This window comes from Balaenoptera borealis (genome assembly GCF_965194805.1).
Source record: "Balaenoptera borealis genome assembly, chromosome: 1".
NCBI classification, from domain to species: domain Eukaryota; kingdom Metazoa; phylum Chordata; class Mammalia; order Artiodactyla; family Balaenopteridae; genus Balaenoptera; species Balaenoptera borealis.
The window spans coordinates 31838623-31865519 of NC_138860.1; the positions used below are offsets into that span (position 1 = coordinate 31838623).

At 43.8% G+C, this 26897-nt stretch overlaps 2 long non-coding RNA genes across 2 annotated transcripts in view; one reads left to right on the forward strand and one right to left on the reverse strand.

Moving 5' to 3' along the window:
• On the forward strand, positions 1-20704 carry LOC309605582. The gene is made up of 2 exons (XR_014231421.1): positions 1-1894; positions 16152-20704. It is a non-coding gene; the product is annotated as an uncharacterized lncRNA (long non-coding RNA).
• Positions 17872-26897, reverse strand: part of LOC309605648 — a 12379-nt gene continuing 3353 nt past the window's right edge. The window contains exon 2 of the long non-coding RNA XR_014231474.1: positions 17872-20786. This is a non-coding gene — a long non-coding RNA (uncharacterized lncRNA). The remainder of the gene's footprint in view (positions 20787-26897) is intronic.

Below are 26897 nucleotides of genomic sequence, written 5' to 3' on the forward strand. Positions count from 1 at the left end.
ATACAGCTGTGTATATATGAAGTATGCATACATACATATACACATATAGTATATACAATACACACATACATATATACACACATATAAAATGCATAGTTTGTATATATATAGTATGTACACATACGTATAACATATGCAATAGACACACCTAGGTACATATATATCATACATATATACACACATACAAAGATATTTAGGTGTGTATATAGACAGTATACATACATACACATATAATATATGCAATACATACACGTACATACATATAGACACACATATACACCTACATATAAAAGCATATAGCATAAAAATATATATGTACTGTATATATAAATTCATTGTATATATACATACATATATCAGATATATGATATATACACATACATATATACAATGTATACACACACATACACACCTATATGTAAATATGCGCATGTACATACACATATAAATACATACGCAATGTGTATACAATAGTATATACATATATACATATACTACTTAGAAACATATACACATACAGGTATACAACATATATACACACCTATATATAAATATACACTGTATACATACATACAAACATACAGTGTACATATACTCTATATATACACACCCATATATCAATATATGGGTGTGTGTATATATACAGCATGTTCACATTTATAATATGTATACTATATATATACACATACATACATGTATACAATATATACACACAAATATATAGGCTTGTATGTATACTGTATATAGTACTTACACATATACTACAAACACACGCAAATATAAACATATGTGTATACATATATATAATATGTATACACACATATACAAATTAATAGGCTTGTATATATTCAGTATTTTTACATATATAGTTTTGTTTTAAGGAGTTGACTCATGTGACCGTGAGGCAGGCAAGTCAGGGCAGGACTCTGGGCTGGAGACACAGGGAAGAGCTGATGTCCCAAGGCCATTGGAGGAACAGTTCCCTCTTTCTAGGGAAATTCATTTTTCTCTCCAGTCCTTCAACTGATGGACGATGCCCACCCACGCCACGGCATTGACAATCTCCTTTACGCAAAGTGGAGCAATTTCAGTGTTCATCTCTTCTGAAAAATACCTTCCTGGCCACATCTGGAATAATGTTTGCGGTTGCCGGGGCCCCACGCAGTGCGCACATGAGATTAACCATCCCCGTGGCGATGATGACACTTTATTTTCTCTCTTGACCATTGTCACTACTATTCCAATTAAAATGGCAGCGCCATGAGGGCAGGGCATTTCCTTTTTTGCCAGTACTGAGCGTCCAGGGTCTGGTGCCTAGCATAGGCGAAATAAATACAGGGCATTTTTGTGAACAGAAGCCGGGATTCCGGCTGTCATACTTAATGACGAATTATAGTCTTATTATTGGGGTGGGAGGTGTCACAGTACATCAAGGGCGGGAGTCGAACCCGCCACCCCAGGCCCCGAGGGGTCTCCCCGGGTCCCCACCTCGGGCCGGTGGGAGTGGCCGGGGGCAGCTGAAGACATGAGTGCGTGAGAGCGGGCGAGTCCACAGGGCGGGCGGCGCGCGTGCTGCGAGTGAGTGGTTCAGTCCGGCCCCGGCTCATTGTGCTCGCCTCACGCCAGCCCGAGTTGGTGGCAGCGCTGGAGGTCCCAGGCCTGTGAGCGCAAAGAGGGAGCCGGGGGCCGGACCGGAGCACAGCGGCGGTGGCTGAGGCCCAGGCCAGGGCCCCTCCCCTCAGCCTCCCGCCCGCCTGCCCCGCCCCTCCCCCAACCGCCAGACTAGCCTGGTGCGGGGGCCGCGCGCGAAGACCTGGGGGAGAAGTTTGAGCTGAGGCTGGAGTCACCTGTGGGGGCCGAGCCCGCCGTCTACCCGTGGCCACTGCCGGTCTACGTGAGTGCCGCCCGTCCCCTCTTCCCAGACCCCTGCCCCTCTTCCCTCACGGCGCGCGCTGAGCCCACCGAGAAACGGAGCGACTCGAGTTGCCAGACCCTCTTTGGAGCCCCGCTTCCCGCCCCGCCGTGGTTCTCCACGGCCGTTTCCAGCCCCCGCGCGCAGGGTGGGCAGAGGGGAGCCGGGGCCGGCCGGGGGCGCAGACTCGGCCGCGGGGACCCAGCGCTTCCGAGGGGCGCCCGAGCCGGGCTGCCGTTGGCTCTGTAGGGCTGGGGACCCCGGTCCCCCCGGGCCTGGACTGCTGGCGGGCTTGCCCTTCCGTACTTTATGATCTGACATGTAGGGTTTCTTTTTCCTGGTGGTTTATTCTTAGCGCTGTCAACGTGCTTAGCTTTTTTATTTTTGAGGACACCCTTTCCTCCCTCTCTCCAGTTTTTTGTGTTTTTGTTTTGTTTTGTTTTAGTTAGGCATTTTGTCCCTCTGATCTTGAGTGGGTGGGCTGGCTGGACCCTTGGAGAGGAGGCGTTGTCTCCCCTAATTTGAGTGGGTGGGCTGGCAGGCCCCTTGGAACGGAGGCATTGTGTCCTGTAATTTGAGTGGGTGGGTTGGCAGGCCCCTTAGAACGGAGGCATTGTGTCCCGTAATTTGAGTGGGTGGGTTGGCAGGCCCCTTAGAACGGAGGCATTGTGTCCTGTAATTTGAGTGGGTGGGCTGGCGGGCCCCTTGGAATGGAAGCATTGTGTCCCGTAATTTGAGTGGGTGGGCTGGCGGGCCCCTTGGAACGGAGGCATTGTGTCCTGTAATTTGAGTGGGTGGGCTGGCTGGACCCTCGGAGAGGAGGCATCCTGTCCCCTGATCTTGAGTGGCCTTTGGAAAATGACACGCCGAACGGAAATTTACACAGGCGTCTGGTGATTCCAGAAATGCAGGGTGTCCGGGCAGGTGGGCGCCCGGCCTCTCGTCCCCCGTGGCGGCGTGGTGCGCGTGTTCTTGTCTCAGGGTTTACGCTTGGGCCCCGCAGCCCACCTTCAGGAGGGAAAGTGCAGTGGGCGCCTTGGGCTGGCGCTGTTGGGGCGCCCTTTCATGCGCTGGGCTTGCGGGCGACCGGCCTCCAGGGGACCCGGCGGGGAAGCCCGCGCGACCCGCCCCTCATGCGGGCTCCGTGTGTGTCAGTTTGTGGAAACTGTGTCGCGGCCGGGGGCGGGGGCGGGACGCTGGGACCGCCTGGGAGCCGTTGTTGACTCCGGTCCCCGGTTCTCCGCAGTTCTCCGAGGTCGGAGGGTTTCCAGCCCACCACTGCGCACTGGCGCTTTCTATTTTTGCTCTTCCTGTGCCCGGAGGCGCGGCTGAGCCTGGGCTCTGGCTCTTCCGGTTGGGTAACTCTGGGTGGCCTGGGTGGGCGGCCTGAGCAGTGGGCAGGGCGGGGAGACATCCCAGGGGAGGGAAACTGAAAGTGGGGAGAACCTTCAGAACTCCAGCTGATCCACTTGCCTCGCCTCCCCGCCCCTCTTACTGCACTTGTCATGTACGGGTTGGCTGGCCGGCCCGCGCATTTTTCAAAATGTAATAATTTGTTTATCCTTAGTAGCCGTGAAGCATAGTTCACTTGTAGTGCACAGTTGTAGTTTTGACAGATGATCGCCGTCAGGTGGCAGAGCAATCGCGTCATCCCATTTGCTGCCCTTTGGCGCCAGCGCGCCTCTAGCCTCTTGGTCACTAATCTCCTCTCTCTCCCTAAGGTTTTGGCTTTTCCAGAAAGTCAGATAAACGGAACAACAGCATGTAGCTTTTTGATTCTGGCTGCTTTGGCTCAGCAAAACCTATGCGAGATTCATCCCTGGTTTGTTTTTTGTTGTTGTTGTTGTTGTTTTAAATATTTATTTAGTTATTTACTTGTCTGTGCCAGGTCTTAGTTGCGGCACATGGGATCTTCACTGCCGCGTGCAGTATGTTTTAGATGCGGCGTGCGGGATCTAGTTCCCTGAGCAGGGGTGGACCCTGGGCCCCCTGCATTTGGAGCGCGGAGTCTTAGCCACTGGACCACCAGGGAAGTCCGTCATCCCTGTTGTTGCGGGTATGAGAAGTCACTCCTTTTTCTTGCTGTGTTGTATTCCATTTTCCGTTTGTCCATTCGCCTGCGGGTGGCAGGACTTGTGGGATGTTTCCAGTTTTGAGGGGATCAGGAATAAAGCTGCTGTAAACATCCCAGGGCAGGTTTCCATGTGAACTTGGGTTTTTACCTGACTTGAGAAAAAAGTCAGGAGTGGGACTGGGGTCTGTGCTAAGTGTATGTTTAACAACCCTTCTGCATCTTAGAAATTGGTATTTTTGAGTATTGGAAGAGTTTAGAAATCCACTGTGACCCAGCACCCAGGCACTTGAAACGAAGTTGAAAGTTCATCTGGATGGTCAGGAGGATTAACCAAGATGGCGGAGTAGAAGGACGTGCTCTCACTCCCTCTTGCGAGAGCACCAGAATCACAACTGGCTGCTGGACAGTCATCGACAGGAAGACACTGGACTTCACCTAGGAGGATACCCCACGTCCAAGGACAGAGGAGAAGCCACAGTGAGATGGTAGGAGGGGCGCAATCAGAGTAAAATCAAATCCCATAACTGCTGGGTGGGTGACTCACAGACTGGCGAACACTTATACCACAGAAGTCCACCCACTGGAGTGAAGGTTCTGAGCCCCACGTCAGGCTTCCCAACCTGGGGGTCCAGCAACGGGAGGAAGAATTCATAGAGAATCAGACACTGAAGCCTAGTGGGAATTGATTGCAGGACTTCGACAGGACTGGGGGAAACAGAGACCCCACTCTTGGAGGGCGCACACGGAATAGTGTGCGCATCGGAACCCGGGGGAAGGAGCAGTGACCCTGGGGGGGACTGAACCTGACCTACCTGCTAGTGTTGGAGGGTGTCCTGCAGAGACGGGGGCTGGTTCTGTTGCACCTTGGGGACAAGGACAATGGCAGCGGACGTTCTGGGAAGTACTCCTTGGTGTGAGCCCTCCCAGATTCTGCCATTAGCCCCACCAAAGACCCCAGGTAGGCTCCAGTGTTGGGTTGCCTCAGGCAAAACAACCAACAGGGAGGGAACCCAGCCCCACCCATCAACAGTTAAGTGGATTAAAGTTTTACGGAGCTCTGACCGCCACAGCAACAGTCAGCTCTACCCAGCACCAGAGCCTCCCATCAAGCCTCTTAGATAGCCTCAACCACCAGAGGGCAGACAGCAGAGGCAAGAAAAACTACAATCCTGCAGCCTGTGGAACAAAAACCACATTTACAGAAAGACAGACAAGATGAAAAGGCAGAGGGCTATATACCAGATGAAGGAACAAGAAAAAACCCCAGAAAAACAACTAAATGAAGTGGAGATAGGCAACCTTACAGAAAAAGAATTCAGAATAATGATAGTAAAGATGATCCAGGACCTCAGAATAAGACTGGAGGCAAAGGTTGAGAAGATGCAAGAAATGATTAACAAAGACCTAGAAGAATTAAAGAACAAACAAACAGAGATGACCAATACAATAACTGAAATGAAAACTACACTAGAAGGAATCAATAGCAGAATAACTGAGGCAGAAGAACGGATAAGTGACTTGGAAGACAGAATGGTGGAATTCACTGCTGCGGAACAGACTAAAGAAAAAAGAATGAAAAGAAATGAAGACAGCCTAAGAGACCTCTGGGACAACATTAAACACAACAACATTCGCATTATAGGGGCCCCAGAAGGAGAAGAGAGAGAGAAAGGACCAGAGAAAATATTTGAAGAGATTATAGTCGAAAACTTCCCTAACATGGGAAAGGAAATAGCCACCCAAGTCCAGAAAGCACAGAGAGTCCCATACAGGATAAACCCAAGGAGAAACACGCCGAGACACGTAGTAATCAAAGTGGCAAAAATTAAAGACAAAGAAAAATTATTGAAAGCAGCAAGGGAAAAACGACAAATAACATACAAGGGAACTCCCATAAGGTTAACAGCTGATTTCTCAGCAGAAACTCTACAAACCAGAAGGGAGTGGCATGATATACTTAAAGTGATGGAAGGGAAGAACCTACAAGAAAGATTACTCTACCCGGCAAGGATCTCATTCAGATTTGATGGAGAAATCAAAAGCTTTACAGACAAGCAAAAGCTAAGAGAATTCAGCACCACCAAACCAGCTCTACAACAAATGCTAAAGGAGCTTCTCTAAGTGGGAAACACAAGAGAAGAACAGGACCTACAAAAACAAACCCAAAACAATTAAGAAAATGGTCATAGGAACATACATATCAATAATTACCTTAAACGTGAATGGATTAAATGCTCCAACCAAAAGACACAGGCTTGCTGAATGGATACAAAAACAAGACCCATATATATGCTGTCTACAAGAGACCCACTTTAGACCTAGGGACACATACAGACTGAAAGTGAGGGGATGGAAAAAGATAGTCCATGTAAATGGAAATCAAAAGAAAGCTGGAGTAGCTATACTCATATCAGATAAAATAGACTTTAATATAAAGAATGTTACAAGAGACAAGGAAGGACATTACATAATGATCAAGGGATCAATCCAGGAAGAAGAGATAACAATTATAAATATATATGCACCCAACATAGGAGCACCTCAATACATAAGGCAACTGCTAACAGCTATAAAAGAGGAAATCGACAGTAACAGAATAATAGTGGGGGACTTTAACACCTCACTTACACCAATGGACAGATCATCCAAAATGAAAATAAATAAGGAAACAGAAGCTTTAAATGACACGACAGACCAGATAGATTTAATCGATATTTATAGGACATTCCATCCAAAAACAGCAGATTACACGTTCTTCTCAAGTGTGCACGGAACATCCTCCAGGATAGATCACATCTTGGGTCACAAATCAAGCCTCAGTAAATTTAAGAAAATTGAAATCATATCAAGCATCTTTTCTGACCACAACGCTATGAGATTAAAATGAATTACAGGGAAAAAAACGTGAAAAACACAAACACATGGAGGCTAAACAATACGTTACTAAATAACCAAGAGATCACTGAAGAAATCAAAGAGGAAATCAGAAAATACCTAGAGACAAATGACAATGAAATCACGAAGACCCAAAACCTATGGGATGCAGCAAAAGCAGTTCTAAGAGGGAAGTTTATAGCTATACAAGCCTACCTCAAGAAACAAGAAAAATCTCAAGTAAACAATCTAACCTTACACCTAAAGAAACTAGAGAAAGAAGAACAAACAAAACCCAAAGTTAGCAGAAGGAAAGAAATCATAAAGATCAGAGCAGAAATAAGTGAAATAGAAACAAAGAAAACAATAGCAAAGATCAATAAAACTAAAAGCTGGTTCTTTGAGAAGATAAACAAAATTGATAAGCCATTAGCCAGACTCATCAAGAAAAAGAGGGAGAGGACTCAAATCAATAAAATCAGAAATGAAAAAGGAGAAGTTACAACAGACACCTCAGAAATACAAAGCATCCTAAGAGACTACTACAAGCAACTTTTTGCCAATAAAATGGACAACCTGGAAGAAATGGACAAATTCTTAGAAAGGTATAACCTTCCAAGACTGAACCAGGAAGAAACAGAAAATATGAACAGGCCAATCACAAGGAATGAAATTGAAACTGTGATTAAAAATCTTCCAACAAACAAAAGTGCAGGACCAGATGGCTTCACAGGTGAATTCTATCAAACATTTAAAGAAGAGCTAACACCTATCCTTCTCAAACTCTTCCAAAAAATTGCAGAGGAAGGAACACTCCCAAACTCGTTCTTTGAGGCCACCATCCGGCCTAGCCTAAAAGCAAGTTGGTCCCCTTTCTTTTAAGATCTTATCCTTACTTTGGTCTTACAGCTTCCAAACTGAGTAGGGGAGGGACAAGCGTTCTGGCACAGGATGGGACCCAGCCAAGGAAACAATATTGAATTTGAAAATTTAAAAAATAATTTATTATGGGCAAATAGTGCAGGGAGAAAAAAAGAAGAAGGTGGGTCAAATTTTAGGAAAAGTAATGAAATCTTGGGAGAAGATAATAGTTGAAGTCAAAAGCAAACGAAAATATAGCATGAGTTTAAATAATTGATAGTAACGACAGAAGTAGGGGCGTCATACCTAGAGAGAAGAAAATACAGTCCTACCATACTCTTGTCCCCAGGACTGAGCAAAACTTAAATAGTTAATATAACTTCTTGGTTTTCAAACCTTGTTGTCAACCTGTAGATAAAACACAGGCCCCTTTGCTGTGATTGCATAAGAAAATGTAAATGTGATCAGCACAGACAAACGAAACAAACATGGTATTGACAGAAGGTGAGCTGTACAAGGCGAGAGGAAAGACAGAGAGCTGTGGGGACACAAATAGTCTCAGGCAGAAAGAAAATGATGAGATTAGGGGGAAAGTTGATACCATAAGAAAGTTGAGAGTATAGCTATATACTAGAGCTAATATTTCTTGAGAGCTTCTGGGTGTTGGATACTAAAGGCTGCAAATGCCTTATATTATTTGCATCGTCATGAGCAACTCCGTGCGATGGGTATCATCCATTTCCTCGGTTTACAGGTGAGGAAACAGAGGCCCAGGAAGGTTATATGAATTACTCAGGATTGCAGAGCTAATTAACTGAGGAAGAAAGCTTCCAAGCCATGTGGTCCATGTCCAGATCCAGTGCTTTTAGCTACCGTGCTACCACTTCGCCCATCAATAAAGCTAGCAAAACTCCATGAAGTTACAAAAGAGAAGCAGCATGAGTAATGACATGAATATGATGTATTGGAAAAGAAGAGTGATGAGTAGTAGTGGGGGTAGGAGTTTATCTTCCTCCTTCATGTTAGGGTGTTAAAATGGATCTAAAATGGATATAGCAGGATAAACATAATGTTTAGAATTATGGGGGTGACACTGAAGTAGCGAAAACCTGTCTCTGGAGAGGGGAACTGGGGTTAGACAGGTTGAATTTCAGTATTATTTGAGTTGCTATCATGTTCATGTATTATTTTCATTAAAAATAATTTATTTAGAAATAGCTTCAACTGTGTAAATGCATCAAAACATGAAATTCAAAATTATCTTTAAATCTCTCATACATTTGTTAAATGCTTTCCTTATCAGGATCGTTCTTATCAGCTTTGAAGGCCATTTTTTAAAAATAACAAGCCAAGAAGTATGAGTTTTTTAAAATTACAAATTGTCCCTGATAATATTGCCAGGCACCCCAGAGAGAAGGTGTGGAACTATTAGAAGCAACCTGGATATCAACCCTGCTTCTGGGAGGCAGTTCTGACTACAAGGGCAGGAGAGTCTCTGAAGCCAGGTAGCAGGAGTTTGTTTTTGATTTTAACATTTTATTGGAGTATAGTTGCTTTACAATGGTGTGTTAGTTTCTCCTTTATAACAGAGTGAATCAGCTACACATATACATATATCCCCATATCCCCTCCCTCTTGTGTCTCCCTCCCACCCTCCCTATCCCACCCCTCTAGGTGGTCAGAAAGCCCTAAGCTGATCTCCCTGTGCTATGCGGCTGCTTCCCACTAGCTATCTCTTTTACATTTGGGAGTGTATATATGTCCATGCCACTCTCTCACTTTGTCCCAGCTTCCCCTTCCCCCTCCCCGTGCCCTCAAGTCCATTCTCTACGTCTGCGTCTTTATTCCTGTCCTGTCCCAGCAATCTCACTACTGGGCATATATCCTGAGAAAACCATAATTCAAAAAGGGTCATGTAACACAGTGTTCATTGCAGCTCTATTTATAATAGCCAGGACATGGAAGCAATCTAAGTGTCCATCGCCAGATGAATGGATAAAGAAGATGTGGCACATATACACAATGGAATATTACTCAACCATAAAAAGAAATGAAATTGAGTTATTTGTAGTGAGGTGGATGGACCTAGAGACAACTTAGAGTAAATGAATCAGGCGCCTGGGTGCCTGGAGGAGTCTGGAAGCCTCTCTGTGATGGTGTTCTTTGTTTTTACAGGTCTAATCTCATAAATGTTGCACTAGGCTCAGTGCTGTGCATTTTTAGGCTGTTATATTTTTCCACCTGTGTACTTCATAAAAGTAAGCACTTTTATGCTCCCTTTAAAAAGGGGATCTCCCATTTGAATTGCCAAGTGAAAGCTTTAGAAGGAATTCATTAAGCATACATATATGTGCAGTATCTCCATCTGTCACTGAAGTGAGTATGAATGTATGTACATCTATCTATCTATCTATCTATCTATCTATCTATCTATCTATCTATCTATCATCTATCTATCTATCATCTATCAAACATTATCTCCCTGTTTACCTATCTGTATCAGTCTGCTTAGGCTGCTATAACAAAATATCATAGACTGAGTGTCTTGAACAACAGTCGTTTCACACAGTTCTGGAGTCTGGGAAGTCCAAGATCAAGGCAAATCCAGTTCCTGGTGAGTCCTCCTTTTTTGGCTTGTAGAGGGCCACCTTCTTGCTGTCTCTTCACATGGTGGAGAGGGAAAGCTCTGGTGTATCTTCCTCTTCTTATAAGAGCTAATCACATCATGGCAGCTTCACCCTCATGACCTCTTCTAAACCTAATTACCTCCTGAAGGCTCCACCTCCTAATTCCATCATACATAAGAGGATAGGGTTTCAACATATGAATTTGGTTGGGGGGGCACAGAAATTCAGTCCTTAACTCTATTTATCTATCTATCTATCTATCTATCTATCTATCTATCTATCTATCTATCTATGTATCTATCTCTCTCTCTCTCTATCTCTGTATCTATCTGTCTGTCTATGTATCTATCTATATCTATCTCTCTATCTATGTCTCTGTCTATCTGTCTATGTATCTATCTATCTATCTATCTCTCTATCTATCTCTACCTATCTATCTATCTGTCTATGTCTCTATCTATCTATCTATCTATCTATCTATCTATCTATCTATCTATGTATCTATCTCTCTCTCTCTCTATCTCTGTATCTATCTGTCTGTCTATGTATCTATCTATATCTATCTCTCTATCTATGTCTCTGTCTATCTGTCTATGTATCTATCTATCTATCTCTCTATCTATCTCTACCTATCTATCTATCTGTCTATGTCTCTATCTATCTATCTATCTATCTATCTATCTATCTATCTGTGTATCTATCTATCTGTGTGTCTATCTGTCTATCTCTCCATCTCTCTATCTATCTCTCTGTCTATCTATCTCTCTATCTATCTATCTCTATCTCTCTCTCTGTCTATCTCTCTATCTCTCTGTCTATGTATCTATCTATCTATGTATCTGTCTATCTATATCTACCTGTCTATCCATCTATCCTTATGTATAGAACAGTAACAGTGGCTTATAAGTCACTTCCCTACATTATTTTATCCTTCCAAAACTCTTGAGAGGTCAATAGGCCATAGGAAAAGCACTGAGTTCACTGAAACACTTGAAGGTTGAATTAACTGTTTGTGATCACTCAGTCAATAAATGGTGATGCAGGGAATTCTACACACATCTCCTCTGTCCTCCTTTCCTCCTTCCCTCCCTCCTACTTGCTGACTCTATTCCAGCCACATTATTTACTAATTCTTCCCTGAGGACACTGGCATCCTTCCTCTGGGCCTTGCAGAGGTTATTCCCATGATCTGGAATGCTTTTCCCTCAGATGTCTGACTCATCTGCCTCCCTCTAGACTGTTCAAATTCCACCTTCCCAGTAAGACTTATCCTGTCTACTGTTTACGTTGAAAGCCTTGCTCCTCTCTGCCCACAATCTCACCTCACCATATACTGCTTAATCTCCATAGCATTTATTCCTGGCGAACCTACCAGATAATGTACATGGGTTTCTGTTCTCCCTTCCAACTGGAAGATAGGCTGCACAGACTCAGGAATTTTGCCATTATTAAACCTAGTGGAGGCCCAGTAGAACTCTAGGGCCAGCCAGAACTGGGCACAATTGTCACTCTTGTGATTTGATATTTTAGTGGGTTAGCTCAGAGCCAAGCCAGTTATTAAAGAGGATCTTTTCTGCTATTTTAAGCAACATGGTACATTTGAGGTCAACTTAAATTTTCAGTAATTATAGAGCAGGTATGAACTCTTCCTTTGTTTCTCTAGACACATGGACCTGGATGCCAAATCTGTTCTCTCTGGGTGTAAAGGGAATATATGAAGTTGACTGGCCTAAGTCTCAATTGAATAAAAAGATGCCCCAAAAGACATTTCAACATTTTTGAAAAGTACAATCATTAAGTGTGGTTCCTTATCACACATCAGGGATTCTCTAGCCTCCAGTGTGGTCGGAGTGGTGAGGGGACAGAGAGACATATAGAGAAGCCAGGGTGAGTCACCCCATCTCTCCCTCCTCTGGACCTTAGTTCCTCCTGATTGTCACTCGTTACACTGAAAACAGATTTCAGGAGTCAGCACATGCAGCCATAATGTGTGCCTAATTCCACATCCCAGTCACTGGGACACAAAATTTTGGTGTCTTAAGTCTGGCTCACACATCACCACTCACATATGTCAGTTCTTCCTCTACAGCTGAGTCAGTGAGTAAAGACACATAAACAGAAGCAGATTAATATGAACAAGGTTTTATTGACATATATATATGTACATAAAGCTGGGAAAGAGAAGGGCCCATTGAGGCAAATGCATAGGAGGAGGGGAAGCATCTGAAAACAGCAGTGGGCATCCTGCCAGTTCCAAGTCTAGGGAAAACTGGCCAGGAGCTTGGGTCCGCCAAGTTAACAGTCAAGCCAGGGATGGCACAGTGGATGATACAGCCAGCTCTCTTCCATTCTCCTAACTGGAGCTTCTCAAGTCTGGTGTAGTTCTGAAGTGGGCTCATATGCTCCTCACCCTCCAACACACACACACACACACACACACACACACACACACACACACACTCTTGCACACCCCTGAGGTGTGGTCCTCCGGCTTGCTGTAGGAAGAGAGGAGGTTAAGTTTCACTTAAAGGGGCTGAGCCGCTTTCCAGTGAGGCAAAGTCCATTCATGGTTACACACAGTTTGCAGAATAAGATCTGCTCTTCATTTGTTGAGTTTCTTCATAGCAGAAAGGAATTAGCTGATGGCTCCTATGAAGCCCTGGGCAGGTTATGAGGCTGCCAGACTCCTATGAGCACAGGCACAGCTGCCCTGACCAGGAGCCTCCAAACACAATGCTGGCTCGTCTAAGTCAGAGGGGTGTCCTGACTCGGGGACCCCAGTGTTCTTCCTGAGAGTAGAGCTTCCTCTCTAAATACGGATGGTGCTATCTCCCATGGCACCACCTGGGTTTTGACCGGGCGGGTGGGCAGGTGCTTTGTATGAATGTGGCACCAGAAGTGTATCCAGTCACAGCAGGTGTGGTGCTGTCCCCCATGCCCCCCCACCCCAGTTCTCAGCACAGATGGGTTCCAAGTCTGATGGCAGTTATTGACACAGGGCCTCCCAGCACCAGTGATGCTGTGCCCTCCATCCACACCACCTGTGTATTGACCAGGTGGGTCTCAGTTGTAAGCGGGAATACCAGGTCCTCCAGTCATGGGCATGATGTTGTTCCCTCCTAGACGACCACCACCTGGATTGTGGGCAGGTGGGCCCCTTGTGCTTGGAAATAAGGTAGAACTAGAAGTGTGTTGAAACCCACGGGTGGTAAGCACACTTGCAACTCCAATAGATGTGGTGTGCTCTGTTAGAAGGTGGAAACTGACATGTCCCTTGAGACAGATTTCTTCTCCTTGGTGATGGAACTTTTAAAAGTAGATTTTCTACGTCCAGATGGGCCCTGTGTGCAGTGACGGCAAGTGGAAACACTAGGGCCTCCCATCGTGGGGATGGTGTTGTCCCCTGCCATCACCGTACCACCTGTATTCAGCCCAGGTAGGCCCCAGGTATTTGGATTTAAGGTGGAATCAGGTATGTTCCCAAATGCTGGGATGGTGCCTGCCCCTCCTACTGCAGCAGCCTTGCCGTGGTCAGGTAGATGGCAGGTTGTCTGGCCCGAAGTAGGAACAGAAGCGGTGCTGAGTGCCCCACTTAGTCCTGCCCCAAAGTTAAGTGGTCTGGATGCCTCTGAATGAGTGAGGCCTGGGGCTGACACACCGACTCCAAGGCTCCCACTGGCCGTAGGGGCTGCAGGTCCCCTGAACAGTGGGCCCGGTGTGGTATCGGCAAAGAGCGAGCTACTGTCCCCAGTACTGGGCATCCTGGTGGCAACTCCAAAGCCAGTAGCAACGGACACAGCCCTGGGGAGAATGCCTGGGTTGTCGCCAAAGGCCGGCTGCGTGTTGCTGGTGGTGGCGAATAGGGAAGCTGGCAAATCTGACTGCATGATGCTGACTCGTGGTGGCTAGGCTGCAGGAGCGACTAGGACTTTATCTTGTGCTGAGGCTGCTGGGTTTCCCAATAGAAAATTATCGTTAGGCCTCTGCCCATCGTTGGCCCCCCAATGTGGCCTGAGACGGGAGACCTGGGTCTAAGGAAGCTTGAAGTGTTGGTCTATCTGTTGGCCGGTGTTGCAGGTAAATGAGTCGAGGCATGGGCTGAGGCATTGCTACCACTGGGTGGTGTGTTCCCAGAACTAGGAACAGCCCTGTGAAATGCCTATTGCTTCTGCCTGGAGACAGGGGCAGACTGGAAAATGACAGCCTGGGAAGGAGGTGTGGTGTCCATAGGTACAGTGTCAGAGCTGCTGCCTGCTGAAGCACTGGTGACAGCCGAAGCCGTAAATGGGGGGCTGGGGAAAGCAGGAGCCGAATGGAAAATGACAGCCTGGGAAGGAGGTGTAGTGTCCATAGGTACAGTGTCAGAGCTGCTGCCTGCTGAAGCACCGGTGACGGCCGAAGCCGTAAATGGGGGGCTGGGGAAAGCAGGAGCCGAATGGAAAATGACAGCCTGGGAAGGAGGTGTAGTGTCCATAGGTACAGTGTCAGAGCTGCTGCCTGCTGAAGCATTGGTGACGGATGAAGCTGTAAATGGGGGGCTGGGGAAAACAGGAGCCGAATGGAAAATGGCAGCCTGGGAAGGAGGTGTAGTGTCCATAGGTACAGTGTCAGAGCTGCTGCCTGCTGAAGCATTGGTGACGGCCGAAGCCGTAAATGGGGGGCTGGGGAAAACAGGAGCCGAATGGAAAATGGCAGCCTGGGAAGGAGGTGTGGTGTCCATAGGTTCAGTGTCAGAGCTGCTGCCTGATGAAGCACTGGTGACAGCCGAAGCCATAAATGGGGATCTGGGGAAAACAGGAGCCGAAGCTGTAGATGGGGGGCTGGGGAAAACAGGACCTGAAGCCATAAATGGGGGGCTGGGGAAAACAGGAGCTGAAGCTGTAAATGGGCGTCTGGAGAAAACAGGAGCACCAGGGAGAGAGGCCCTCTGCTGCCCATCAGAGGTCCCAAACATGGGCTGAGGGTTGGTTTGGGGGCCAAAGGGATGGTTAAAAATTGGGGTGGCACAGGGGACCATCAGCACAGGTGGGGTGATGGACACTGGTACCCCTGCAGGGTGCCTCTGCTCCACCCTGAAACCTGGGGGAGACCTAACAATGACAGCTTGGGAAGGGGCAGTAGTGTCCGTGTAGACACTAGGCTGCAAGGTCAAACTTCCAGATGCCGTGACCATGCTGGTGGAAGGGATTGCCACAGAAGTCATGGGCTGCCCAGTTAAAATAGGGGGATTGATGGTAGGGACTGGAAGAGGGGTAGGTAAGTATAAAGGAGGGGTAGAATCTACACAGATGGGTGTTGGGGGTTCTTTTTCATGGGACGGTGGCTGGACCTTCCTTATATTCTTGGGGATCTTTTTCCAGCGACACTGAATGTTCTTCTCCAAGGTGCCTGGGTTTTTGGCAGCAGCTAAGCACAGAAGCTTAGGAGGAGGGGGCAGCTCACCTCGATCCCATGTCAGTGCCTCGTTCCCCGACGGGGGCGACCTCAGCCTTGGCAGCGGCAGAAAAAGCGGCAGGGGAATCTTCCGCTTCCAGGGCCTACTGCTGGTAGATAGCAGGGAAGAGGAGCTTCTTGCTGGGATGCGTGAAGACTCTTCACGCTGCAGCTCCTTCCCAGACATCGGTGAGCCTGGTGATTTGGGCCGGTGGTCTTCACCCAGCGCTTTTTTTGTTGGCTTCTCCAGCAGCAGGGAGCAGCATGCGGTTGGGGCAGAGGACACCATGGCATGGGATGGGACCTTCACCTCCCTCTTCTCACCTCCTTCCCAGGCTGTCATTTTGCATTCTGCCCCTGTTTTCCCCAGCCCCCCTCTCCTCAGTGGGAGGTGACTGGATGGTACCAGCTTCCTGACGTTGACTCCCTGCTCAGGGCAGATGGCAGGCGCTGGAGCAGCAGGGTGGTCCCGGTCAGATGTGGCAGCCTCCCAGGAAGGCAAAACCAGCGGGTGATAGCCCACCGGGGCCCCACGGCGGGGCGGGCGGCGGGGCCGGCGGCGGTGGCGGAGCCAGGTACGAAATTTGCATAGTAAATTGCCCATGTAGGACCGGTTGTGCGCCAAGCGATCCGAGAACAGAGTGAAACTGGGAGAGCTTCTCCTTAGCTTCACCTCCTCTCAAGGTCTAGCACGCACTGGACACTGGATGGCTCAGCCTGGCGCTTGTGACATGTCCATTGTACCCGTCACAGAGAAAGGGTGGGCGGGGCAAGGGGTGGGGCGGGGGGCGCATGCAAGCCCAGCCCGTGGAGAAACCCCGGCCCAAAGGCAAAGGGCGGGGCCCCAGAGCCCGACCCCTTCTGGACTTTCTAGTGGCTGGGACTTCTCGCTGTGGGTGACAGGTGTTTGGCACCGGATGGGCCACCATGCGGAGACTGTTGGGGACTGTGGAAGCCTTCTCCTGCAGAGCTCACCCTGCCTGGGCACCGGCTCTGCAGGCCCCTCAGCCCTGTGTATGTATCGGCCAGCGCTTCCCCCACAAGGGGCCCAGGGGCCAGAGCCTGTTCAGAGCTGAGTGCAGGAGGCACCCAGAGCTTGCCAGGCTGTGGCCCGCCTCCTCCAGGGACCTCCCCAGCTTCTCTGCGAGGCCTGATGACGGGAGCACCTTCTCCAGGGCTGCTCAGCTGCCAGCATCACCATGAGCCAGGTGGCGAAGGTTTCTGAGCAGGGGATGCAGAGCCCTGACCCGACTGGATGCTGCACCCCACGATGTCCCTTCCTGGCAGATAGGTTCTTTCTTCACTTCTTTTTCGAAATTTGGCAAAACAACATTTAAACCTTCGACTGTTCTTCAGGGTATACAGATGGTAGTGGCTTAGCCGGGATTCGAAGCAAGCCTGTGTGATTCCAGAGCTCGTGCTCTGGACTGTGGCGCCTCCTTATCATATATGCTTCATGTGTTGCTTTTTTTTTTTTTCTTGTGGCCCTTATGGTACTTAGCCCTAAGTGCCATACGTGTGATGAACACGTACACTGCCCTGTAGGAGGTCTTCTTTTGTTCAACGCATGAATTGCTCATCCACCACACTGGGTTCTAGTCTCAGAAGATACAGGTCAGGGAGCACCAGTTGTCAGCATAGCAGCACCCCACATTTCTAATTGAGGCTTGCAGCCCAGATTTTCCCTTTGGTCTAGTTTGAAGGATCCAGATATGTAAAGCTTATATTCTAGATAAATCATGGGCTATCCGGAAAGAAATTCACCAGTAAGTTATTCCAGTTTCTCTGGCCTTCCTGGAGTATATCCAGTAAGGCATCTCATTCATGTCTGGAAAGCAAATATATCATTTATTGCAACTTCATCGTGGAGCGACGTATTGGTTTAAAGTACGATCAACACAATTTGGTCATTGTGAGTATGCCAGCTGGGTCCACTGTTTACTACACATATGTAACTCTAGCGATTCTTATGCCCAAGAGAGGAGACATACTCTTGGGTGTCTAGGGCAAGGGAAACATGTGTTGTTATTCAGGAGCTGGAAGCTTCAGCATGACAGGAAAGAATTGAAAAATCCTGGTCTACACATCACTTTACCTTGTTTGAAACTTGTTTCTTTGGCTTGCTTCATTGGAGTGTTTTCTCTCTCCTGGGGCTGACATTGTGTGTTCTGTATCACGCATGTGACATGTAGAAGTTTCGGAACCCAGAGTCATATAGATGAGTAAAAATTTATTTATATATTTTAGTTTAAAATCTATTGAAAATAACACTGGGCATAATTCATATATTCCAAAATTAGTTTGACCCTCTGCCCATGAGATTCTTTTTATGATATGTGACAGCTAATTTGGACTTCCATCCCCAATAAACTTTGAGGTTTGAGGACACAAAAGGTTTTGCTCAGACCTAAATTCTGTCTGAAAAAAAGGGGTAAATATTATAAGCCCTTTCTAACCTCTCCAGGAGCAGAAATGATTTACAGCTGTGGCATTGAACCATAATTCCTTGATCTCATTTGAGAAGAGTTCAGTAAGAAACAATGTCCTGATTTTTGTTTGTTTTGTTTGTTCCCTGTTTTCTTGTCTTGCTTACCAGCAATCCATTGTAATCCATGAGTTTGTATGGCAGCAGACTGAGTGTTCCCTGGAGCTCACTGACTGGCTTTGTGCAGACCCTACTTAGGGTAGTCTTTTCTTAATGATTTTATTCATGGCTCCTCCATTTCATTGTTTGCCTTCTCAAAATGTGTTGAAATCTTTCTGTGGTTGATGACTTCCACAATGTCTTGGCTTTTATTGGTTGCTTAATTTTGGTATTTCTACAGTTTTATTTAAATATGGTTTCAGGAGGAACAGAAAGTAAAGGTTTCCTAGTCTGCCATCTTGAGCTGAAAATCCCTGTGGATTTTAGCATCCAATGTTCCCGTCGGAAAAAACCCAACCTTGGCATTAATAGATGTAACACTCAAGATTTCAACTTTTCTTGAGCAATCACTAAGGATTGAATATGTAGTCATTTCTAATGGGAAAATAATAACTATCTCATGGAGTTGATTTGAGGATTAAATTAAATAATGAACATGAAAATGCTTTGTAAGGTTTAAAAATCTATAAAAATGTTTTGTGTTATTATTTGATTTGTTGCTATTTCAACTTTAGCTGACAGTTGTTTACGACCTTGCTTATGTGAGAAAATGCCTTCTGGTTTATTGTGTTGAAAGCCAGAATATATTTTTCAATAGCTGAATGGAAATGGCATCATTTGTGAAGGTTAAGGGTGAAGGCATAAATGTTTCTTGACACCTATCACTTTACAATGTTTTCAGGAACTAATTGACTCATGTATTCCTCTTCCAAATTTTGCTGAGGACCTCCTACCAGCCAGATGCCTTCCATCAGGTGTTGGAAAGCATTTTCTGGATTTTAAATGTCTTAGGCTTTGTGGGCCATATACAGTTTCTGTAGCTTCTCCTCCCCTTTCTTCTTCAACAACCTTTCTAAACGTGAGAACCATTATGATTTGATATGATTTGTGGCCAGTATTTGCCGATCCCTGCTCTGCGTCCTCACTGAGGAGGGGGACCATGTTTGAGTAAATCACTTCTTTGAATAAACTGTTGGTCTTCTGGGGCTTGTCCTTATTCTCCTACAGTCTCTAATCAACATGGCATCCAGAGAGATCCTGGTAAAACATAAGTCAGATCATGTCACTCAAGTCTCTTCAATGGCTTCTTCACAGGTAAAGCAAAGTCCTCAAAGTGCCTCCACAGCCCTAGAAATCTGGGCCTCTGTTTCCTCTCTGACTGTTTCCTTCTCCTCTCCACTTTGCTCCCTCTGTTTTCCACACACTGACATCCTTTCTGCTCCTTGGATACTCCAAGCCTACTCTTGCCTCATTGGTTTTCCATCTGACTGTTCCCCCTGCTTGTACTATTCACTTCCCAGATATACTCCTTGCTCCCTCTTAAATTTTATCTTCCCCAGAAAGCCCTCATTGATCACTTACTTTCAGATCGCAGCCTCCTCCTACCAGCTAACAATCTCCATCTCCCTTCCCTGCTTGCTGTTTTTCTCCAGCACTTACCTGATATACTAGTTATTCTATCCATTTATTTAATTTCTATTTACATATTTATACTTATGATTTTATATTTGCTTCTTTACTTTTGTCTCCCCCCTAAGCTCGAGAGAGGCTATATTCATCTGTGTTAATCACTGCTGTGTTTCCTGAACATGCCTATGAAACATACTGAAGAATGGTGCCTGAAATTTGGTAAGAGATCAATCAATTTTCTTGGCTGAATGAAGAAATATGTTCATAAATTAATGAACAAATCTCCGGGGTTTCTGAATTGAGGACTAATGGGAAGAGGAAGGCAAATGGTTGGGACAGGGTACTGCAAGAAGTAGTATTTGGAGTACTCTGATAGCTATCCGAATAGATACGAATTTGTTCATTTAAGTAGTTTTAATGAGAGAGCTGGGAACTAGGGACACACAGCATCAAGAGTTTTATAATGCATTCTGTAGAGTTCTTTTTAAGTGTGTACAAATATCATTGAAAATATATGCATGCATATACACCTCTGTTACTTTATTTAGTGCTTTACAAGAGCCCCTCAGTGAAGGGGTAGTAGCAACTATCAGTATCCTTCGTTTATGATGAGCTTAGTTTATTCAAAGTTACATTATAATTTATTTGTAACTGTGAAACTAGACTTAGTTATTGAGTAGACCCTTCCTAGAAACCTATGACATTAATAAAACCAACAAAAGTTTGTTCAGTTTCCAATGATACACACACTACAGACTCAATTATGGGCCATCCATTTTAATGAAGGGAAGAAGTGATTTAACAAATACAGAGCAAACAGAATATTAGGTTTTGTCCTCCATTAATATTAGTAACGGATAAAGTGGGCTCCAGCGCCTTCAAGGTAGCTTGAGCCCATCATCTCTGTGTCATGGGCAGGGGGATGTTCAGCCAGGATGTCTTTCTCTGTCACTGAGAAAAATTTCCATAATATATAATGATACTTACTGAAACAGATATGGGGCATTTGGGTAATTAAGAATCCATTAGCATATTCTTCCGGAAGCCTTGACTACAAAATGAAGATAGTGGATTTGGACACTTTCGGCTCTGAAGAAGTTGTTTGGATATTCATCTTTATGCTGAATGAAATACGCTTATTTCATCTCTGCAGCTTCCCATATACCATTTTCCAACCTCTGTTTTGTGTTTGGAAAGACTTTTAGAAATTAAAAATCAAGTTAGAAAGTAAGTGACAACTTAAATGATATATGGAATATTTTGCTGACTTACAAGAGCATGTAGAATTAAATATGACCCAGTTGAAATGTTAATTTTATTTTAATGTGTATGTTGGGGTGGAGTCTTCAAGGTGCCAGAAAACAAGAATTCACCCATCCTGTTTGGAACTGCAGCACACACACACCTTCAGTTAACAGTTCTGTTCATACCACAAAATCATCTTCAGAAAACATACTGTTTTCTATGTACCTGGTACATATCTCAATTAGTTTGAAGAATTTCCCAGATACCTCTTAATATGTAGTGCTCCAATTCCAATCTTGCCAAGTCCTGTACCAGTGACATAGCACATAGGAGTTTTATTTCTCTTTCTTTCACTGGGTTGTTCAGAACCCAATGAAAAAACAATGGAATGGGATCAAAGAGATCAGGGTTCTTGTCCCAGATTTACCATAAAATAATTGTGTCCTCTTGGGAAAATTATAGTTATTCTAGGCCCCTTTCCTTTTCTTTACTTTGACAGAGCTGCACTAGATGACCCCAAATAACATTGCACTCTTTCAGTCGTAGCTTAGATGTTATTGGTTTTCTGAAACAAATGAAGACAATGACACATGAAGCTGTGCAACATCTCTGTAACTATGTTTTCTTAGAGTTGCCTCCATTTTACAGATGACAAGATGGCTGAGCACAGAAGTAGACGTTTTGACCAGAAGTTCCAGAGTAAATGGAACTAAACCACAAGTTTCCTTCTTTCCTGACGCTCACTTAGCCAAAACATAGGCTGCTGAATATTAAGCTGTAAAGCATATTATCAGTATAGTTTAAAAGAAGCTGTTCTTCTAGGATTTCCAATTAATAGCAGGAGGTTTTGAAATTCTTAAAAGATCATCTAATTTTGTGAGATTTACAGCTCTATTTTCCTGTCAAGCAAGTTGTATTAGTGCCAGACAATCATCTGAGCTTCTGGATACTTCTCTGAAACTCTTGAATTTTTCTTCTTGCTATCTGAAATTCATGCCAGATAAGCCTTTTTCTAGAGCGTATGTACAGACTTGTGTATTTTTATATAGGAAAGCGATGCAGTGAGTCAGGTCGGGGGTTAAGCCCTCATTCTCAGAGTGGTATTGAGCTCCTGGTGAAATATAATCATCATTTCCTCAGAATCGAAAAGCAGTTATCTCTAGTTTTTAATCCCATTAACTATTTATACATTTACATATGATACATATATTTATTGTACCTACTAGGTGTGTTCTCTTTGGGAAGTACAAAGCTCTTTGAGACATAGGTTCATTTTTTTGTTTTCCCACAAATACTGTGACCTTCTGAGCAGGAAGGTCTATATTTTACTAACATTTAGAACAAGCAGCTAACACGGTGTCTAAGATGTAGTCAATAAATATGAAATAGATAAATGAACACATTTTTAAGGAAGGGCCAGGACATGAACAAATAGAAAATTTTCATGTTCAGTCATAAAGCCACAACAGGCATAAAAATGATACAGACAACAAGTGCTACGGTCATTCAAAGAAGGCATAGAATAGATACAACGAGGATCTCCTCTATGGCACAGGGAACTATACTCAATATTTTGTAATAACTTATAAGGGAAAAGAATCTGAAAACGGAATCACTGTGCTGTACACCTGAAACTGACACGACATTGTAAATCAACTATACTTCAATTAAAAAACAAACAAACAGACAGCAGCAACAACAAAAACCCAAAGAGGTCATAGAAGTTCTTATGAGATTCCATAAGAGAAGAGAAGCCAAATGAGGACAGGAGAGAAGGCTTTTGAATCAGTTCAGAGGAGAAGTCACAGAGGAACTAGTCTTTGACCTGAACTTGAGATTAAGATTAAGATGAATTAATCTTAATTAATTAAGATTGCAACACAGGGATATTACAGATGAAGGTAATCACATAAACTTACTATACTGAAACTTGCAGAGGTTATGAGTGTTGTTCAAGATCCCAGCGCAAGTGCATTGTGGAATCAGAATTTTAAGTGAGGCCTAATGAACTAAAAACAAACAAACACAAAAACAAGCCCTTCCTGTGATACCACGTTGCCTTTGAAGTCATTTTTTTGGTGGGTTGGTAGAAACTGGTTCCAGTGTTTCTTGCAGGAATGACTAGTTCTCTCCCCCCGCGGCCCCCCATTCCCGAGTTGATCCTCCAAGTTTCCTCTTGGCAATATGCTGCCTCAGTTGAGAGAATGGGCCACTTGGGGACCATGGAGGATGTCCCGTAATAAAGCTTAGAGTCAGCAACTGAGGAGTCTTTTTTTTTAACTGAAGTTATTAAAGAAACATTTGTGATCAAGAGACATTGTTCTGTGCAAACTTATAAGGGCTGTGCAAATCCAGAATCCTCAAGCACCTCCTTATCCACCAATCCCAAGAGTCCTCTGTGTTTTTGAATTTTTATAGAAGAGAATCTTAGAAAATTTTTTTTAATTACTTGGATAATGAAATAAGAATTAGTCCATATTAAAGACATTATATCAAAGTTAATGAAACCTTGTTGGAGAATTTTCATACATTGGTAAATACAGATAATTTTAAGGAAAGAGATTTTAGGGAAGATGCCTTATTGGGACTGGAAAAACTTTCATAATTTTGCATCTTCTATAAATAAAAGATTAAAGCCATATAGTAACCCTGGGATTTTCTCACTGAAACTTTTTCCTGGATTTTCTCATTGAAAATTCATGCTCAGAAAGCATTCTCCCGTCTGCCCTGTGTTCCCACGTCTGTATACGGAGTCTTTTCTCCTGACCATCCCTTTGATCCTCCTCCCCATCTAATTCAGTTCCCTCCTTCTTTGTTCTTTGTGATGTTCTTGGACCCAATTTAAATGGGGGGGGGTCCCCATACTTCCAACAAGCAATTCTTCAGACACTAGCTGGGTGTCTTACAATTTAACTCAATTCTGACACTATCTACCCAGAGATAGTGTCAGACCCCACAAGTTAAGTGTTCAGTCCTACCAGACTTCTTCCCCCAATACCCACTTCAGTTGCCAGTCACAAGCCCAGGTTATCACCTGTGCTTCTGACTGACTGGCTATAGATTAGAGGTTCCAACAACCTCCTCCTTGGACTTCAGAAGCCAGTCTCAAGTTTAGGTTGTTACCTGCATTTCTAACCAACTGGCTATAAATCAGAGTTTCCCACAGCCCCCTCCTTGGGTTCAATTAATTTGCTAGAGCAGCTCACAGAAATCAGAGAAATATTTTACTTACTAGATTCATTGTAAAAGGATCTAACTGGGGAACAGCCAAATGGAAGAGATGCAGAGGGCAAAGTGTGTGGGAGGGGCACAGAGCTTCCATGCCCTCTCCAGGCGCCACTCTCCCTGCACCTCCACGTATTCACCAATACAGAAGCTCTCTGAGTCCCATCTTTTCAGGGTTTTATGGAGGCTTTATTACATAGTCATGATTACTTAAATCAACTGCCATTAGCAATTGATTCAACCTCCAGCCCCCATCCTTAGGTGGTGTCCCAAAGTTAGCTCATTAATATAACAAAAGACACCTTCGTGGTCCTCATTACTTAGGATATTATCAGGGTTTTGGGAGCTGTGAGCCAGGAACCATGGATGAAGACCAAATACATATTTTCTGAATGACCAAAAAATATTTTTTCTTATAAATCACATTCTTGTACCTGTGAACATACCTGACTACCCCTGGCACACAACAATCTTTGGTTTCTCTGAACTGTATAACTCTTGTCAGTAATAACAGGAGTATCTACCTATGTACTGTGTTAAGCACTTCAGTTAAAATATTCCATTTAATTCTGAAAAAAATAACTTATTTAAGTGTCGTTATCATCCTCATTTACAGATGAAGAAACAGACTAACCTAATCAATAAAGTATAAGTAGAAAGACTAAGCAAATAAATCACACAAGGTCATTCAATGAATGAAGTATGTCAGGTATGCCTCCAAAATCTGTGCTCTTAATGACATTCTATTTTCTGTCTCACTGATTTGGCAGTTATATTGTGGTGTGTGTGTGTATGTGTCTGTGTCAACAGATAGATAAATAGATGGACAGATCTGTATCTGTGTCAACAGATAGATAAATTGATGGACAGATCTTTATTTTAACTTTTGCATCTTGAGAGCAGGGAGCACATTTCATACCTCTCCATGCCACAGACACTTAGCATGTTCCTCTGAAAAGGGTAGTGCCAAAATACATATTTGTGTGAAGGTGATGTTGTTACTTATACAGAAAGTCTAGAGCTCAAGTATGGCCTTTTCTGTGCCTCATATGAAATCAATTTTTATTAACACAATAGACATAAGACAGTTGTTCTTATATCTAAACTCCATGGAGAATATAAAGAGCATACTTGCATCTCGTTAGGATACTAAGGCATAACATATAAATAATTAAGTCAAAATACCAGGCAGAGTATGGCAAATGTCAAAAGAAAGCAGAAAATACGTACTATAGGAAGAGAGAGAAAGAATACCAAAATATGCCAGGAAAATGCCTCCTAGGGACAGGAATTGGAATTGGATTAGGTAACTGCACTGGTGGGAGGCATTTTATATTGGGGGAGAATTATGTTAGCAAGGGTGAGAGGGAGAAAAACACATGGAAATATTTATGGTTGGTTAATAGGCTAATTTGGCTAAAGAATCATATGGGGGAGAAGTGTGAGAGATAGGCTATAAAGTTGGGATCCGAGTATGACAGGTTTTAAACAACAGACTGAGTTAAAGACATAATTCCATAAACAATCAAGGAATTATTAAGGGAATGAAAAGGAAGGAGTTTATGCAAAAAATAATTGAGTAGCTCACAAGACTTCTTGATAAATGATACGTGACATTTCTTCACTAACTTAGTCAAAATGGAAAAAGAAATTCAAAGATGAACATGGAAGATTGGCAGAATAAATACACAACACACAGACACACAGACACACACACACACACACACACACACAGGAGAATGTGATTACTTACTAAATAAGTAAAAAAATCATCAGGTCCAATTCTCAGTCAAACACTTGAAGAAGTTTATAATCCTCTATTGGCTCTTTTGCTTAACTTTCAACCTTTTCTCTATTTTCATCTTTTTTGTAGAAGAAACCTTCAAAATAAAGATACCTCCATATCCTCCTTAGAAATTAACTCAGATTAAAAAAATCATATAAAAAAAAGGAAGGGATCTATATGTTAAAAGAGACTTAAGAGATGTATCAAACAATTGTGATGTGTAGACCATATTTGGATTCTAATTTGAACAAATAAACAATTACAAAACATTTATAAATAAGACAATCAGGAAAAGCTGAACACTAACTAGATACTTGATATTATAGAATTATTATTTAATTTTATATATGATAATGGTTTGTGATTATTTTTTAAAAAGAATGCTTTTAAAGATACATACTAAAATCTTCAGAAGTAAAAGGATTTCCTTCTAAATAGCTTAGAGTGGGCAAAATGGATGTGAATATGGATAAAACAAGAATGGGCCTGAGTTGATAATTGCTGAAGCTGGGTAATAAGTATACGGAGTTTTGTATATGTTTTAAATTATCCATAGGAAAAAAAGAAATCGATTTTCTAATTTAAAAAATCACCTTTAATGCATGGATATTCATTTATATAAAACATAAAAATGTTCTAGTCACATTTCCCCATGGAGTCCTACAGATATTATCAAATCTTCTCAATGCTGATTAATTTATGAACATTACCAAACTACAAAAAATAAAACTTTGCATTTATCAAATATCATTTACAGAGAGCTTTTTTACATATAACTTATGACTTTAGACTCTAGTTAATTTTCT